Source organism: Leuciscus leuciscus (assembly GCF_965113295.1).
Source record: "Leuciscus leuciscus genome assembly, chromosome: 16".
Lineage (NCBI taxonomy): Eukaryota > Metazoa > Chordata > Actinopteri > Cypriniformes > Leuciscidae > Leuciscus > Leuciscus leuciscus.
Window position 1 is genome coordinate 17,829,605 of NC_138740.1, and position 14,545 is coordinate 17,844,149.

The following is a 14,545-nucleotide window of genomic DNA, read 5'->3' on the forward strand; positions in this document are numbered from 1 at the left end:
TTCATAGACATGCCATTAGGCCACATGTCATTTAACTAAAGGGAGGATCATACAATGGCACACAGGGCGTCTGAGGAAAGACTGAAGTGAATCAACAAGACACAACGTGTCTGAGAAGCAATACAGGTCAATTTTCAAAGGCATCACAGACCTACTTCATGTATGGGTTATGTGAAAAGAGAGAGTAGAACAAAGAATCAAAGCCTTGCAGGGGTTCTGGGATAAAAAATGCATGAATACCGCAAAAAAAGGCAAAAGGCACAAGAGTATGCCTCTAATAAGAGGATGAAGGGGAAAAGAAAATCTTGCCAGAGAAATAAAAGAGCCTTAGAGAAGATCATTTTATCTCTTCAAAAGGTTGCTGGGAGTACAGCATGTAACAATCCTCTCACATTCACAATCCTGAAACACAGCTGTTGATTCTCCTGTCCGCTCGTGATCCAAAATTCTCATCAGGAATTTTAGGGGCTGGTGATGTTAAGAGAAGAACATGAAGTGTTTTGAGCTGAATAGTGGGGAGGCACTGGGTTTTATAAACCAAATCTAGGCTGCATTCCACAAGGGACACTCAAGAATAATGATTTTGCACCCAGTAGCTTCACATCTCCTTCCCTTTACACCAGGATTACACTCAGGCCACAATACCTGTCACTGGGCTCTCATTGTGTCCAGCAGAGAAACGTGAACAGCCATCAGCGTGTCGTCAGAGGTCGGATTACAGTCTTTCAAAGCTTCCCCATTCAGAGCCTGGTTCTTTAATATGCAAAAGTTCTGACAAGAGTCGGCTGAAGCAGCTCACTGTAATGCATGCTCTAAACAGTACGACTCGGATGACATGAAGCATGATATCCCACACCCAGAACAAAAGTCTAAGGACACGAAATGGCTTTGTGGCATACAATATTGTTTCACTTGAGCAAAGGTAATAAAACGTTCACATTAAAATAAACACTGTGTACGAGTGAAAATAAACACAGTACAAGTACAATATTTCATCAATAAAAATATGAAAAAGCGATTTGCAGAACTGTACACTCTGATTATTCAGATGCTTTTACACACATAAAAAAATCTACAAAATCAAGGTTGTGCATTAAGTGAAAGAATGTTAAATGGTTGTTTTCAGTTATTTATTCGAGTCAGTTTTCCGTGAATGGCAACAACAAACATTGTTTAAAAGAACAATATTCAATAAATAAAAGTCTTTATTAATAATATTCATTATAAAATATTACTACTAATAAATAGCAATATTATTATACAATTATTAATTGTAATTAATATTATTAGAATATAAAAGGGGTAATGAAAATCTGCCATCATTTCAAGTATAGTTTCAAATCTGTATGACTATTGAAGAATACTGAGTTCCAACCATTGTACGAGTATGGACAAATGCAAACACTTTTTAAAAATATGCTCTCAGAAATATTTGATATTCCACAGAAGATGAAGACTGTTAGATAAACGTGATGTGTACATATACATATCTAGATTATAGTTACGTTAAAGGTCTAAAAACAGAGATAACTGCCGTTAACATTGCACAATTAAACAAAAAGCTGATAGGTTGAAGCAAAAAAAAAAAAAAAAAAAAGTGTTGAAACAAGTGTCAAGACGTGGAAAAATAAGGACCTTGACATTTAGAAACCTGTCACCATCTCACCCACGCCAGCAAGTTTCTTCTGTCCCAGATCTTCCCTTTTCACGGTCTCAAAGCCCAACAGACGTGTGAAAAAATGCACCCTGCCTGGGAGTCACAAAAGCCCTTTTCTGATGGTAGGATAGCTTCCATAACACTCCCTATCTCAAGGGCACAGCATACCTTCATTCCCAACAGCTCGCACCGTTTTGTCAGCTCTGGCTCTTTCAAATCCCTTCAAGTGTTGGAAGAATCATGAGCCTAGACAATGCTCAACAACTATTATATTTCAAAACACCGATACAAAATTTAAAATAAAGTTGGATTAGACATTATAATGCTACCAAATGCTGCCAAGGTGTTCAAATGTTTAAGATTAATGTGCTCCCAGTTATGAGTGCAATAAAACCAAGAGACTGCAAAACACATCAGAACAGCAACATCTACATGATATCTGGAAACGGCACCAAACAAACAAACCAAAAAAAGGGGGAAAAAAGCAATAAAAATGGAAAAGGCAGAGGATATCCATATGCACATGTGTTTTTGAGGGATCTACTGACAGGTAAGAAGATATGGAGCTATCAAATGTTTATCTGCACTGTCTCCACTTTCTTGTTTTATTTCAAGGCAAAGTGATGGTATAGATTTGCTGCTGCGATAAAAAAGGATGGCATGCTTGAACAGCTCTGAACACCGAGGCCACATTCACTGCCGCTCAGAGACACAGGACACTTCCTGGAGCAAGAGTTGTGCATCTGCGTGCCAGGACAGCGGGACAATAGCTGGCCGCTCGCCCTGGACAGCTCGCCTCGCAGGACTAGTTTCTACCGAGCTTAAACCACAGGCAGACCTAAAAATCAAAAGAACCCCACCCAAATCGGTACAGTGCCATTCAACGTTCACAATGCCGGACATTGTTCACAGCACATGATGATGACGGCGATGGCTGCTGTGGGGTCCGTTCATGCTCATGAATGGAAGTAGTCAGACTGAGACTAATGCTGGCACTGACCACCCCTGTTCTGTTACAAGTTCGGCCTAAACCGACAATAAGAACATTCCAAAGCCTGAGTCTGCCTGTCAGTAAAATATTTGTGTATTTCATTAAAAGAATAAAAAATAAATAAAAAAAGTACTTCTTATTACGCTCAGCTGACGCTGAAAACAAATATGTGCCGTTAATATGTGCCTGTTAATTCATGATGTGTCAATGCACAGTGCAAAAAAAACATACCCAAGGGAAAAAGCTAAATAGTCTAATTTGTTAGAGAGACAAATCACCAGCTGCAGGTCACTGGGAATGAACTCAGCCAGATGAGCAACATTCAAAACGTTGTTGACTTCAGGATGATTGCCTGTAAAAAGTGGAGAGAGAGTTGTTTCAAAAAAGAAGTGTTATTCAAAAGTATTTTTCTTGTTAGAAAGGCTGGTAGATTTCCAAGACTTCATTATACAAACTAATCATCTGCTCAGCTTGCATCTTCTTTGTTTAGGTAGCACCTTTCAAGTCTCTCAACATGGAGCCAAAACAACCCCTACCTAGCCAAAAACACAGCTATCAAAACGAACGTGACCTGCAGATGGCCAGCCACATATTTCAGAACAATTTCCTCAGAAATGGCCACTATAACCCAACAAACAACTTTATTTATGAACACAGCCATCAACACCATCACATTAGTGACAATTACCACGACAGAAAGATGCCATGTTATCTGTCTTGACTAGGGTTACTTAAATTACACAATTCCAGTAGTCGGTACTAATACCAGTACAATTTCACGGTTCTCTGTACCAATTCCGGTACCATAGCAAAAACTGTTGGAACTATTTGACCATTTAACTATTTGAAAATAGCTACACTGTGTACGATTTTCTCCCATCTAGCGGTGAAATTGTCTATGACTACCAACTGAATATTAATTTCTAGCTCGAGGGCGTTTTAACTCCTACGGTGGCCGTATTATTCCAAGATTAACATGGCTTCCAGTTCGACTTCGTCCATGAGTGTTCCTTTAAGTGATGAGGTTACTTTAGAAAACTATTACAAATTGCATTTAGTTATTTAGTCAGTTAACATGTAGGTTATGACCTCCATGTAAAACGAATAATAGTTTTACGTTTTCGTTCGTCATTGCTAACATCAGCTATCAGGTTCCCAAACGAATGCAAGCTAATCTTAGTAAAGTATCAGTGCTATCGTTATCGACTCTGTTACATGTCCTGGAGAACAGGCGTGATCCTCCATCTTCAACAGGCTTTCAAATCTGCCGGCAGTCGCGAGTAATCTCCCCCTCGCATTCGTCACGGTGCCACCGAGTGTAAAAGCGTGAAAGGCGAAGCTTGAATTTCCAGGTATGTCCCTCTTTGGCTAATGTATTTTGAAGATGGAGGCGCAACATTTTGCTGCTTTGTTTATGGTTTGTATATCTGCAGTCCTAGGTTCGGTTTCCCTTTTTGAATGACAAATATGGACCTCTGATTCCTGCTGATATAGACAGTTATTTCCTTCCACGCAGGCGCAGAACGCATATGCTAGTTGACAGTCGGCTGTAGTCTTTGTGGTGTGCTCAAGTGCAGCTTTTTGGCCCAGATGGAGCCGACGCAAGTTCTTTGATGTCGGTTTGGTTTGTCACAGTCTCACAGATACACACGGGAGGTGTTTGAAAGCAGCCACCTATCAGCGGCTACCGAATACACAACGGTACTGCAGAAATGCTGGTAAAATCACATTTTTTAACATTTGGTACTGGTATTTTTGACAACCCTAGTCTTGACCACAATTAAGTAACACATTAAAGTCTACAGTCATACAGATCAGTGACTTGACTTATCAAGTGTGCACAGCGAGGAGCTAAATGTATTGCACAATTTTAATTTGTTTTGGTTTCTTGCTTTTGCCTCAAAAACAGGCAGCGCTTATTTTCAGGGTTAACCGGATAACGTGCTCTAATCTTAAACCCAAAACTGAAGATGTGAGGAGACAATTTGCTGAAATCTCAAATTTTCTAAAGCAATGGGCTACAAACAAAAGCTTTAAAGTTCAAAGACCATGTTCAGTGATAAATATCTAAATCTGTCTGAAAGGGAGCGCCAGCGATTCCCACTGCCAATGTGTTCAAAGCAAAATTTTGCTTTTATAGTTAATAAATAGCTAATAATAATGAATATGGGATGCCACACTAGCAGAAGAGGACATATCTTTGCCTTTATGGGCTTTTGGCTTGATGTGAACCCATCTGACATTGGTCTCAGGTTTCAAAAACTGTGATGTTGGCCTGAATATTGATATAATAATGTGCAATTATCCCACAGAAGAAATTAATTTAGCTAATGGTAGTTTTAAAGGGGCCATATCGTCGAAATCTGAATTTGATTTAATACATAAACATACTTCAGCATCCACAATGCAAATCCCACCCAGTTCACCCTGAATCCATTCGTAGCATATAAAATTATTGTTTTGTGAAACATCATGCAAAATGAAGGCAAGCCAATCATAAAAGAGCTCATTTACATATAGATGTTTTAAAGGTACAGTAGAAAAAAACAGAGTAATTATAATGGCGCTTTTCCACTACACAGTACCAGCTCGCCTCGGCTCGCCTCGACTCGACTCGGCTCTGTTTGGTTTTCCACTGTGTAAAAGTTGTACCTGTACCTGCTACCAGGTAATTTTTTTCGTACCACCTCCAGCGAGGTTCTGAGCGAGCTGAGGCGATACTAAAATGTGACGTGAAAACACGGCAGACTACTGATTGGTCAGAGAATCGTCCCTATTAACTGCGTCATCATTGCACGCGCCAGACGGAGTATCCTGAATAAAAAAACAGCAAAAACAAAAACATCCAAAAACAGCATACACTTGATTTCCTCCATTGTCCTGTGTGTGTGGGTAGCGGGTGTGTCTCGCGCGTCTCGCGTAAAAGATTAAGTCACGGCAGTTTCCTGCGGCGTCGCTTTGACGACCAGGTACTATTGTGGAGGTACTATCTGCAATGGAAAACGGAGCGAAAAGCGAGCCGAGCCGAGTCGAGCTGGTACTGGTAATGAAAAAGCGCCATAAGGGTCTGACAGAATGGAAAATTATGAGGCAAATTAGACGACAACTGTTTTGGTCGCAAGGAACCTTATTAATCTTAAACCCTTAGTAAACTCTTATTATTAGGCAAAAACTGAAAATTCATGACTTGTTCTTTATTAGGTGTAATTTGGAAATTTAACCTACTGTTATTATTATTAAAAAAAATTTAAAAGGCAACATTTGAAAATTATGAAAAAAGATCTTAATCAAGTGCTAGTTTTGTAAATGTATTTTATGATGTTACATTTAATCTGTAAATAAAATGTTGTATTTTTAAAAATAATTAATTTATTAGATATTTCAAGGACTAAGAAAGATAAATCTACATATAATTATATTACACATTTAAATAATTATTAAAATAGATTATTTACATGTATATAAATTATTATAATATAAATGAATGAAATTAATATAATTCAATTATTTAATGATTTAATTAAAAAAATGCTACAAATGTGTGTCTCTCCTTTAAGTATTTATTGAATGTGTTAATAGATTCTAAAAGTGCTTTGTCAGAGATGGAATGAAACTGGATAGGATGGAGAGAGAGAGAGAGAGAGAGAAATGGACAGTCAGAGAAACAGAGCAAGAGATAAAGGGGCTGATAGGATGAGAGCAAACAAGAGCTACATAAAAAAGGCTTCACCAGATTGCTTGGTTCAAAGGGTAAAGATGCCATTGGGACAAACGGTTGGTAAACTCCTCAGGGCTTCAAACACTGAACTGACAAACAACATTAGATACCCAAAGGGCCTAGACGCAGCACAATCTGGAGAAGGTCGGGGAAGTGTAATCCTAAATCCCTAATCCTGTTTATCTGGGCTGGACCAAATGCGCCGATGAAAATGGCAGATGAATGCACATCGAGTGGACTAAGTGTAACCTGAAACTTCATTGCCGACAGCAAAAAAAGATCAGCTCTCCAGATCAGTTCACAGTTCAAATCAATTAGAGGCCATTACAAAGCAGGGCACGACAATATGAGAATACGGAAGTTACACAGCCAAGCGATGCAATTACACCTCAAGCACAGGTATCACCATAGCCGGACTTCAGTTTAAAAGGCAATCGCCCCCCCAAAAAAATCAGTTTTAATGGGTTGATATTCATGAATAAACAAGTGTGAAGTCTGAGAAACGACAGCAGCTCAAGACATCTTTACAGATCCGAAATACTTGAGATGTAAGGACTTCCTCTGTGGCAGATATGGAGGGGACACTCAAAGTCACTATTATGTATGAAGGCACAATGGAAGCTGCAGAGAGCAACAAATCAATCTTCCCTGCTGGCGGCTCCAATCTCAAGGGCACTCAGTCTCCATCAGAAGACTGCATTTGCCCTTGCCAGGCCAGACGGTGTGTGTGCTGAGCTCCATCCTGTGCGCTCTCACACCCGGCATCCACACACACACTAGTTTTGATACAACTGTACTGGTAAACACTCCAGTCTGTCTGCACACAGTGTGCTGCCACCGTTCTGCTGCCGGTGCCAAGCTCGAGGACGGGCTGACTTGCCAAAAGATCCTTCCCCACCCTACGCACAACATGGGCCGCTGCTGTATCTGCATCCACCGCACTGCTGATCTAATGTCCGTCATAATCAGTGGGGGTAATCTCCTGCTTCACTGGGACCATGCTGACCCCGAGAAACTGGACAAAAGGAGACACGCAATCGTGTGCCCAACTGACCGTCTTTACCGCAGGGGAAATGGGATTATGGGTAGGGAGGAGGCTTGTCTCATAAAATGAGGGTGAACAGTGGGGGCCGCAGGCTGTTAGGGGAACAGCATGGACTCTCTGAGATTAAAACAACACGAGCTGACTGTATGGGACAAAACAACTAAATTAAATGAATAAACAAAATCAAAGTTATTATCATGTAAAAGCTAGGGGTTTAACGGTACACAGAAACGAGGGTTCGGTAAGTACCTTGGTATCTAAATATGTTTTCGAAACATATGTTTTTTTCTCTCCCAATTAAACACTCGCTTACTGAAAAAACTATGTATTTACATCAAAAAAAGTATATCAATATTGCTGCAACCAGATGCAACACACTCTTCGTACAGCAGTTTATGGCACTGTTGTAAATAGGAAGTGCTTAATAATTTAAAATAAGGTTAGAATTATTGTGCACACATTCTAATCCGCTCCACCATCTATTTGATGTGCATGTGCACCGGCAATTGTTCATCAAAGTGAAACGTAAACTCGCTTGCTGTCGGGATAATTATTTGTGCGAAATGTAAATATTTGCGTAGATTTGTAACATTTAAAGCTAAGTATACAACCGTAAGATATAAGTTGTGTGCTGAGGAAAACGCTTCTCAAATGCATTAAACACCCTAGTAAAAATTGGAAAATTCATAATTCGTCTATTAATGTCATTAGAAAATTAAACCTATTATTATTATTATTCATTTATTTTAAATGGGGCAACATTTGGAAATAAAATTTATTACAAATTTATTATGAAATCCAGAGCTAGTTTTGTAAGTGTATAATATGACGCTATTTTTCTATATTAATTTAGTGTTTTTATTTTTGTAACCGCTTTGTATCTTTGTAATTTTAAAATACAAATGTATTGTACACATTTAATAAGTAAATAAAATGTTAAGTTTATGAACGTCTTTAGTCACATTTGATCAACTTAATGCATCCTTGCAGAATACATTAATTTCTCCAATTTTTTGTACCTATAATTGTACTACATATTAAAAAACATAAATGATTAAAATATAAATCAAAATCAATTAAATAAAGCAATAGAAATGATTAATTATTTATTGATTTAAGTTTTATTTTGAGTACTTTAGTCCTTCAACTGTTGATTAAAATGTTGCTGTGACAGAAAAGGGTTTTTTCCCCATCAAAAGAAAATGCAAAAAAGAAATTACCATTATTATTAACATTCCATGAGCAATCATTTAGCAGGTGTCACCCAAATGAGCCCACAATCACACAAAATTAGCTAATTACACAGACTCTAGGCAATCCTGATGGTAAACAAAAAAAGTGAGCAGAATAAAGAGCAACTAGGCAGATGGATGTTTTTCCGAGACCAATCAGACAGTGCACATTGATGAATCACAGTAGAGCCGCACCAACAGAGGTCCTCTTATCCGTGAGACTGCCAACGAATCAAAGCTAACCGCGAGGTGCATCAGTGCAGCTCCATTCTCTTCTTGTGTCGCTGATATCCAAATACCTCTCAGACAAAGAAGCATTTCAGAAACATGTTTGACACGGGCACAGAAAGAAATCAATGAGCTGTCAGCTCAATCTCTTCCCTCAGTGCACCTTAATGTCTCAGACGAAAAAAAGACTGACCCCATCACTTATAAAGTCATCCAAGCTTCGATTTCACTTTAAATGACAAAATGCAGGGTTAAAAGCACAGAGATATTTGGATTTAACCAGCTTTTAAGGCCCATGTGGACGCTAACCTCAGGGATGCCTTGAAGAAATTTCAGGGTGGAAGCAACCACACACTTTGCATGTCTCCACCTGTGAAGCTGCACACCGATAAGGACAACCAAACATCTCCAATTCCCAAAATAAAGTAACTTGACTTTTTCAGATTCAGAATGCTAGAGGAAACTGCTTATACTGAAGCCCGTGTGAAGAAGCGTGCTGGGAACGGGTGCAGAAAAACTCCCGTCAGCTTCTTTAAGGATGTCTTCGGTGGTTAGCCAAAGCTACAGGGGATAATTGGTAGCGGTGCGCATCCACTAGCAAATAAAAACAAGGGCAGCCATTACATGCCGAGCCCAGATGCTCAGAAGCACCTCCGTCCCTCTCCTCTTAATTAGGTTGCACAACACGAAGGGAACTAGGCTATTTTTAGCCCCTTTAACTACCGAGGGCTCTCAAAGACCAGGAGAGAGTAGAAACAAGAGGAGAGAGAGAGAGAAACAGAAATGTCACCTTTATTTCAGAGGACACTGGAGCCACGAAAGGTTACAAAAATAAATATCAGACATGCTGCTTGTTATCTCAGGCCAGAAAATTTTGACTTGACCCTGAAATTACCTCCAACGATAACAGTGAATTCATCTTCGGGATGTTGGGAGCAGTTTGCGAATGAGATTACGCTGAAGGCCAGTCACACAAAATCAATTTTAAAAGAGCGAGTAACTAAATCAAATATCCCATTTTATACACATTCCTTCTAGTTCACAACATAAAAAGCATAACTCACTCGCCCTCATAACAGTAATATTATTAAAGTATTATCATAAACTATTATGTTTTCAGATTCCCCTAATAAAAGGTTTTACATAATGAAAGACAAATGCAAACTGACCTGGCACTTTATTCTGTTTCACCTGCTTTATTTGTAAGTCCAATTTGTAGGTCCATGTGGTTAAAAGTAACTTTATGTGGTTAAAAAGTAATTTTAGGTATCATTCATGTCGATAGCTCAAATGGTGAGAGTTGCACCCCACAGTTTATGACTGCCTTAGGACGCATCGCTAAAAATTATAATCACGGCCCACTTTCACAAGCTAATCAAATGCTAGTGGATAAATCAAGTCTCGCTCTACAGTACTTCCTGCTATCCTGTCGTACTCAGAAATGGGTCACATTACAGAAGTTTAAAGGGTTAGTTCATCTAAAAATGTAAATGTATGTACTCATGCCGATACTAATCCACACACTGTTGATTTCTCCCTTTACCACAGAAAACTGTAAAACCAGCTACTTTCCATACAAAAGTTCACAGTGACCATGCATGCATATCACTCTCTTTTGTTTCATAAGTGATATCTTGCATCTCAGTTATTGATAGTATTGAAAATCAATCAGGGGACTGTAATATTGTTGTAGTCGTTTTGTTGCCAGAATGACTGTTGTTTTTGTATACTGTAGTGGAATATAAGATAATGAACAGGTAAGATTTAAAACCGTTTCAACTCACATCAATATTTCATGTCCACATAATTATTTATTTGGAGAAAAGCAGAGTAACAAGTGTTATGACTGTACATGATCCCTTAAATGTTTGTCTTGTTTGGAACTTTTCCATTAGTATTGGCTCAAAGCCGCATTCTAGGAACTATTTTTGTTAGCTTTGGGTTTATAGTCTTGACTTTGTTGAAAATGTCATCATGTTCTCTGTAAAAAACAGCTTACAAATTTCTCATGTTTAATCGCAAAATGAGTAAATGTTTAGACTGTAAATCTGCCATGTTGTAATTCTAATTTTAATCTAATTTACATTTAATTAGAATCTAATTTAAATACATTTCGTTATATCCTCTTTTTATTTATCGGAAATTTAGTTAAAAAAACATATTTAAAGGGAGTTAAGGTTTGCTTCACATTGTATAACACCTCCAGATATGATATATAGTAACACAGCCCTACTGTGGCTAGTATAAAAAAAAAAAAAAACAGCTTCTTCAATATCTTCAAAAAGATTCAATTCTCAGCTTCGACTGCTGTCCTGAGGCCAATGCCATATACTATTCTGTCCATCAAACTCAGCGGAGACACAATACTACAATGCCATAAAGAAGGATATAACAGGCTGTCTAATCTCCTACGGCTCACGCTCGATTGATCCAGGACAGCTGCACAAACCGCTTACACGTCTTTTTTTAACCCGTTGTTTAAAAGAGAACTGTGGCAAAGCTGTTTTATTAGCTGTGATTAGATCGGGTTTAATATGCTAGAGCATAATGGATCGCCATCAGCGCGGGTGTGCAGTTCTGCACTGGAGTCCTGTGTCTGAAACACAATGAGACGTCTATGTAAGGCTCCTCTTAAAGAGACAAACAACAATGAAGTGGCCGTGTCAGTTCGTACATTTCTCTTGTTATCCAGGCTCCGTTTCTGCTGAGGCAGGACAAAAGACGCTTCAGGTTTCACTGAAGGAGGGGGAAAAAAAACAACTCCCTGATAAGGCCACGGTGCTTTCTTTTTCTCATTTATAAACTTCAGGTTACTGGTAGAAACAGACATTTTGACTGATATGACTGCAAACAATGGCAATGGGCTGTTCTTCTAGACGGCATTCACAAAAAATTATTTAAATCACATGCAATCAAGCAAGGCACTTGAATGTACGGGCTTAAAGAAAATAAATATCTGTTAAGCAACTGAAATGTGGAACAGACATGGAGTACATTGTTTAATTGGAAAAATAAATCCTAATATCATCTGTTTCCAATAGCATTCTAATCCCATCGGGACAGACAACACCCTATTGGACTACAGCACTGACTCTTGCTCCATTTTGCTGTGTTTTTAATATGAATATTGCTTGAGTTAAATTGTTTGGATTAGGCCACATGTACTTCGAGAGGTTTATGTTTTGTAAAGAGCTTTGAGAACTGAAAAACTCCAACATATTATAGACATTTTTATTATCAGGAATCTTAAGGAACTTAATTATTCTGATTCTTCCTAATGATTCCTGTTCCCTAATTCATTTATTCTTTTTGTACCAAAAACAACTTTTCTATTTTAAATTTATGTGATCTATATATTTTAATATAATAATTAAAAATATTTTCTTGATTAAGAAACATTTCTTATCAATGTTGAAAACAGTTGAGCTGCTTAAGATTCTTTTGGAAACAGTAAAGCATTTTTTTCAGGATTCTTTGATGAATATAAAAGTTCTAAAGAACAAGAAGAAGAAATGTATTAACGGTCATGTTTGATCAATTCAATGCATCCTTGATGAATAAAAGTATTTTTTGCGTAAAAAAAATAAATATTACTGACCCCAAACTTTTGAACAGTACTGTAATTTTGATAATAAACCTATTTAAATTTAAATTAAGATGTTGATTTGTTTTTTAAAGAGAATGAATATAATCCAATAATTGCCACATTCAATAAAAATGCAATCCATTATACAGTAGACAAATATACTAAAACAAATCATGTGGTAACAATTTATTCATACATTTTTTACACAATTCTACTAACAAAACTCATTACTCATACACACATGAAGTGTATCTTCATGTAATCATTGTCATATGAACAAGAAACTACAGTGATTCAAGTCTCAAGCAAAAAAATAATACAATGCGTTGCAAGCTGTGTTTGATTCACAAAAAAAAAAAAAAAAAAAAAAATTTCAGCCCAGAAGTTATTCATCCCAAGTCTAATTATTATTTATATTAGTAACTCAATAAAATTGTAAGACCATGTGATCGCAACATGGCGGCCACCATGAGAGACGCTTTTTCTAGACTGTTGCTGTGTCCGAAATTGCATACTGTACAGTAAGGACTACATTTGGTTTGAAATTTGCTTTGAGACCATTAAAAAGATTGTTCTATGTAGAATGAATTTTGGATGTACTACATCCGCCATGTTGTCATTGTCATGTGACTTAAGGCGTCAGTTGTGCGCACTTCAGAATCTCGCTGGAAGTAGCAGGTCATCCAGGTTTTCGCCTACTGTTTTATGAATACTATGAATTTGGACATGCTTCTCCTCGCATACTGTTTTTCGAAAACGATATAGTATGGAAATAGGCATATTTGGACGCAGTGTGTGTTTTATGTGAGTGTACATTTGTAACATGTTTGCCATACATTTTTTGGATTTTTTTTTTTTTATTACAAAAAGATTACAGTGCATCTTAAAAGTACATTCAAGAATTTAACTCCTATTGATCAAACATGATTGTGTACTGCACATATTCATGATCTATTCAACAACATGAAGGATTTGGCATTACAAAAAATAATAATAATAAAAAAAAATTAAAAAAAATACACCTAATTTCCCAAATCAGATCGGCATTAAAATCCTTTCAACTCATTCATGTCTATATGAACCTTGTTTAACTTTCAAAATCAGTTGAAATTGGTTAAATAATTTTGATGAGTTGAAGTAATGGGAAAACAGATGTTGCTATGACTTACTGATCATATCAATTATTTACAAGTGCAGCCAGTTCTTCGAGTCCAAACAAAAGTACACAACAGCCACATGATTACAGGCGGAGTGGTTGAGTGGACGGCTCAGTGCTCAAGAGTGCAAAAACTCCCAGTAAAGTGGGTTTGGTACAATAATCCATGTACAGAAAAAGTAATAAGCTAAACTAAAGCCATAAGGATATATGCAAGATTAGATATAATGAATCCGCTATCAAGGCTGGAACCGACTATTCCAGCTCAACCTTCTTATAAAGAAAGGCGGCGTAAGGGAACACCTTACTGAAACAACTTTCCCACTATTAATGTGAGAAACCATTCCACTGAGGACAAACATGTCACTGGCTCAAAGACGAATACGTAGCCTACATAAAACTACAGGCTGAATCTACTTTGTAATAAGCAGAAATGAGAGCAAATGCTATTGTGTAGGGTCCTTGCAACAGGCGGGTAAAAAACCCAGTGCCTTAATCTTTTTGGCATATTCTATATGCCCCACGGCTTTAGGGAACGAGAAGATTTCCTCTTTCACTTTGAGAGAGAGAAGGAGGGATTTAGGTTAAGAGAGGCGAGAGGAGGGAGAAAGCGAGAGGATGTTGCTTTAGAAGTTATAGCACAGCCAGAAGCAATGCATCATGCTGACATGAACGAGGAACACAGGGAGAGTGAATTTACTCTATTGGATTTCAGTGGAAACAAATACGATTGGCCACCCTCAAGATTCATCACATTGACTACCAATTAGACGGGCAGAGCAGAAGCAGCCATCGATTTCTGAGAGGTCAAGCCTTACGTTACACCTTAATTGACGCTCACACGGCTGCAGCTTGGCAAAAACTGAGAAACAACTGTATAATCACACTGCTGAGATTAACTGCTGGAAAAAGGAGGAGTATATGTGTTTGTG

At 37.8% G+C, this 14,545-nt stretch overlaps 1 protein-coding gene across 2 annotated transcripts in view; it reads right to left on the bottom strand.

Annotated features, from left to right (window-relative positions):
- Positions 1–14,545, bottom strand: part of ndst1b (N-deacetylase/N-sulfotransferase (heparan glucosaminyl) 1b) — an 87,791-nt gene that overhangs the window by 28,998 nt on the left and 44,248 nt on the right. The window lies entirely within an intron of this gene.